We start from the raw sequence: 5,812 nt of genomic DNA, 5'->3' as shown, positions 1-5,812 counted from the left end.
AATTTTGAAGTCTGTAATAGGGGTCTTTCTCTCTCCTGAACGAGAAGACCACCGCATTTTCAATACCTTTATTTTTCTGCATTTATCGCTTTTCTAGGAGTAGTCTACTTGTAATCTTTTACTTTCTCGCATTTACTGCTTTTCTAGAAGTAGTTTTTAAGTTAGATCTCTGGAGTCTGTATGCCCCACGGGCATACTCTGTTGTAATCTAGATTTCAGAGTCTGTATGCTGTTCGGGCACACTCTGTTTTGTATGAGTTCCCAACTTCATTTTAATATATAAAGGCATTTGACTCTTTCAGCCGACCAGTCAGTATGTATTCCACCTATTCGGCTCTTCAGCAGACCCAAAGATTTTGTACAATCCGTATATTCGGCTCATTCAGCTGAACCGATTTTACAGTAGAGATTTTCGAACCCGGCTGATCCGATCCCTCATCAGCCGAATCGCTTAATCTAGTCGAAGGGCGCAAACTTCGAGGGTCGGCATCCCTACACGTTCCCCGAGGAAGATCTTTGAACGAATCGAGAATCAAGGAATTTGGCTCCCAACACATGCTATCCGTTTCGTTTATTTTCTTTTAACAAATAAAATTAACTATAAGTATGAGTCAACTAGACTTCGAACTTGAGATTTCGGGTACCAATCACTAAACCCTTTACCACTTACGTTAGGGACGGTCGGTGCAATTCAATGAAGTGTTAACAGTTTTTTTCGATAAGTTCTTTCCCTTCAAATATCTGCTGCGGCAAAACGAGAAAGTTCCCGATAATCTAACCATTGCATTGCTTTGCTTATTTGCAGCATTAAACCATGCAACCTCGCCGTATTGTATCAAAAGGTCACAAATATAATATGCACAACAATTAACAGAATAAGTTAGAATAAGAAAAAAAAAAAAAAACAAATTAACCTTTTTGTTTTGTGTATAGAAATTCGCACTACATATATACTCAATGCTTTAGACAAATAAAAGGAGAATCCTACGGCAATGATTTCAGATCGAAATATCGACTAGCCCCCAAAGGCCGATTTCGATCTATTGATTATTAATCCTCACTTCAACATTTTTTTTTTCTTTTTTTTTTTTGCTGCGGGCTTTTTGACTCTTTTTTTAGATGAAATAAAGTCACACAGTAGTTTTTGGAATCATCTTTCGTTGTACACACTATTTTCATTAGTTTTTTTTTAGAAAAATAAAATTTTAAAATATAATGGCAATCTTATATTTCTTCATTTAAACATTGGAAGAAAATGAAAAAGAAGTTGCCAAATTCGTCCTCAATCCATTACTGAATATGATGATCAAAATCCCTTGCAAAGTTGACGGAGTACAGCCAAATTTAATTAGTGCTGCGTTCACTGGATGTCTATCGATCACTTTCTCTTTTTGTTTATTTTTTTCATGCCCATGTTCTTTTTTTTTTAATATTGTAACACTCTCCCCGTTTAATTTGAAGCTTGATTCTTTTGTAGGAGTATGTTCCAAACAAGTCAAAGTTAGATATATGCTTGACATATTATAAAAAGTTCGAAGTTTCTGATTCCATTGAAAATCCAATCTTGATCCGAAATCCGAAAATGCCAAGTCGAAGCATATATTTATTTAATTATTATAGAACAACTAATAAATTACGGTGATCATGCCATTGTTCCCTTCAAGGCATGCTCGATCAACATGTTAATTAATTGGTGACAGATTATAAATAATCAACAAATTAATAATAAATATGAAAGTGCGAATCAATTGAGGGAGAATCTTATAGCACAGGTTTTAATTAGTGAGGAGTGATGGCCATAGGGAAAAAAAAAAAAAAAGAAGGTACGTATATTCAAATTGTTTTCAGCAGGAATTGAAAAAAAAAAAAAAAAAAAATAGAATAGATCGATATATTTAATTTTACGGTCAAAATGCAGTGTAATAATTGTATTACTATATTGTTATGGTCTAATCTCTATATGTAGATTCTGGGGGAGTATGATGCAGTGTAATATAATTGTTCAGGTCTTGCTCTTGTTTAGGAAGAGAAATCATTCTTGTGTTCTACACATTGTTATTTCTTTCTAAAGATTTATTTGGTACTTTTCTACCAAAATACTAAAAGTTTTGCATATACAAAAACTTCCAATATTTTTAAGGGTAAATAAGAAAAAAAGTAGAAAAAAAAATGAAAAGTAAGTGATAGCAAAATATATTTTTAAATGGGCAAAATAATTATTTCACAGAGGATAACAATTTTTTTTAATGGTATACTATAGAATATAACTCTAAGGCCCCGTTTGGTTGGCGATATAAGCGGGGATAACGAAATAATTTTTGGTTAGAATATTTTATCCCGATCAAACTTTGCTATTCCTGGTTATTCCGGAATAGTAAGGAATTTACTATTCTACCATTTTGATGGAATAGTGCTTTTTCAATGTTTAATTTCAAACTTTATTAAAATTATAAATTAAAATAAAACTAAATTATAAATATAATATGTTATATATTATAATATATTATTTTTATTATAAAATTATTAATTCTACTATATATATTTAAATATTAAATATTATAATGAATTTTATAATAAATTATATTTAAATATTATAAAATATTANTTGATACATTTGGGCAGAGAACTTCTCAATACAGGGGTGTCACCAGGTCAGTAAATCAAATAATGTTGCCTTTTTTATTTTATTTATTTAATTTACTTATATTTACATCTCTCTCTCTCTCTCTCTCTAGTGTTAGTGATTTACTTGGTCACAATTGTATGCTGTTTTCATGTTGTGCTTGTTCAGTTTCTATTTTGTATATCTCTGTCCCAGTTCTAATATCTTATACATGTTTTAAATCTTTTGGCTGCTTGTGAATCTGATTGGGTACAACAAAAATGTGTTATATATGCTGAATAATAAGGATTGAGACATCTGGTACTAAAAAAAAAAATTACCTCTATTTTCTTGCTGTATGTATGATATAAGCTAAATCGATCACTAGGTGAGGTAAGAGATGGGAAATTTAACCCATTATATAATGCGGGAATTTAATTCCCACGACCTTACACAACGAAAGATCAATCTAGTAGGAAACATGTCCAGAATATATATATATATATATATAGTTGGACTGGACTACTATTAGTAGCAAAATCCCATTGTTGCTACCAGTTTTTTAACCTTTAGATCAACTCTTTTTATCATTACTAACCATTGGATTAAATACTATAACCCAGTGGGGACCACTCAACCCTAGGGGGACCACTCAACTCTAACTGACTAATATCATCATAACCCTACAATTTTTCATCCAAGGGTTAAAAACTTGATAGCAATAAGAGGGTTTTACTATTAATAGTATTCCAGTCTAATTCTATATATATATATATATATATATATATATATATATAGAGTTGAGCTAGAATACTATCGGTAGTAAACGAGCCGTTTTACTACCGATTTGTTTTCAATGATAGAGCTTCCAAATTGACGATCGGCTCCATTAAATATGATCTAAACCATTTAAACTATCTAGAAATCAAATTTCACGCACTTTCGATATTGATTTTTTATCCATCAAGTGAATAGAAAAATGAATGGCTGAAAATGAATACTCTTTAAAAAATGATGATAGGAGTCTTGTAATCAAGATCAAGAGTATAGATCTTGTTTTAAATAGTTTAAAGAATTTTCTAACAAAAATACAAAAATTCAATTGATTTGGATATCTTTACGCCGTTAAACAAGAAAACGCCTCTTATCGACCATTAAAATTACAAATTTTGAAACCCTTTGATCATTAGGCAAATGATGTCGAAAAGATTTGAAATTTGATTTCTAAACACTTCAAGTGGTATAGATCATATTCAACGGAGCCGACCGTCAATTTGGAAGTTCTATCTTTGAAAACAAATCGGTAGTAAAACGGCTCGTTTACTACCGATAGTATTCTAGCAAAACTCTATATATATATAATTTAAAAATTCAAATTCAAATATAATGAGAAGGATAATATCATTATTTTTTATTTATAACTACCCACTTTAATTCTTATTCCATCTTACATAAGCAAACGCTATTTTTTTTATTTTCAGGACTAACCTAATTTTCATCCAAACGTAAAACTGATTTAATCTCCGCTTATACCTCAATTTATAACTATCCCTGGAATAGCCATTTTTTGCTTATCCCCGAACCAAGGTATAAGTGAAAGAACTTAAACCTTTATAAAAATATTTTTTTGGAATAGTGACGTTTTAGAAAGATAATCTTCATATTAGACTTTCAAGACAGATGAATATAAAAGTCAAAAATTATATAGGGGTATATCTGCAATTGCCTCTATAATATATGTATGAAAGCACACTTACCCAAATATATATGTTAAATAATAATGTATATGATATGGGGTTGGAGCAAATTATAAAAAATAATTTACCAATAAAAATTTTAAGGAATAAAAATTTTAAGGGCTTAAAATTTGTACTCACATAAAATGCTACAAAAATAGATAAAAAATATTAAAAATGGTAAAAAAAAAAAATATTTAACATAAATAAAATAAATAATTTTAAACATGCCCTTCCTCCAACCTTTTATTATAGAAAAACCGCTCTTAGAGTGTTAATTTCAAAAATACCTCTCTAATTTAGAGAAACAATCATAAATACTTATATTGATAACAATCTATCTAAAACAAAACAAAATTTTTATTATACTCATCATCTTATCTATACTTTTTTAATTAACTCAAAATTTTTTCCGCTTGAAAACATTATAATTATAGTTAAATACATTCTAAATTTGAGTATGCAGAAACTAATTAATTGGATCTAACTAAACTATACAAACAGTAAACAAAAAATGATGCCAAAGTAGACAAAGTAGAAAATAGACTCATAAATGGATAATATATTTTTAGTTTTAATTAATTCATATTTTTTTTTGAAAGATAGGTAGCACGCTATCCGCTTCGTTTATTTCCTTTAGAAATAAAATTAGCTAGAAATGTGAATCAACTAAAATTCGAACTTGGAATCTCGGGTACCAACCACCAAGCCCTTTGCCACTTGCTTTAGGGACAGTCGATAATTAACTTCTGTTTAAGAAGCAAGTGGCAAAGGGCTTCGTAATTGATACCCGAGGTCCCAAGTTCGAATCCTAGTTGATTCACATTTTCAGTTAAGTTTATTTCTAAATAAAATAAATGAAGCGGATAGCGTGCTACCTATCTCTCTCTCAAAAAAAAAAAAAAAAAAAAAACTTTGAAGGGGCACATTTGAAATTACTCGTAAATAAAAGTATATCTATCAAAGAATAAATTAAATAGGTATTTTGCTAGAAGAGAAGTCAATTTTTATTGATTAAGTTTCAGAAAAGATATATTTACAAAGTATACAACTTTGCAGGAATACATTTTGTATAATGAAAAATAACTAATTAAACACCCTATTATTAGGGTGTAAACCCTCTTGGATTTTTAATATCACAAAAAAATTGATTAAATAGCACAAAAATTTGGTATTTGGATGAATAGGATATATGATTTACACCACACTTCTCAATTTATAGAAATTTTTTTAGAATAAAATGAACAATTTTATTGCTTTAATAGATATGCAATAAAAAAAAAAAACTTTTGTAGTCATAAACAATTGAAAAATGCTACTTGCAAACTCTGAAAGATGATAGCTTAAAATTTACATCTTTTTATATTAGGATTCACAAACTTCTTTAATTTTATTTTTGTTAAATAAAAAGATAAATTAAGGATCAAAACTTGGCTCTTGGATGAAAGAATAGAAAGATTTGCAATTTTTCTTT

This window comes from Ananas comosus, linkage group 5, assembly GCF_001540865.1.
Source record: "Ananas comosus cultivar F153 linkage group 5, ASM154086v1, whole genome shotgun sequence".
NCBI lineage: Eukaryota > Viridiplantae > Streptophyta > Magnoliopsida > Poales > Bromeliaceae > Ananas > Ananas comosus.
The sequence above is the reverse complement of the archived record's forward strand: the minus strand, read 5'-3'. Positions refer to the sequence as shown.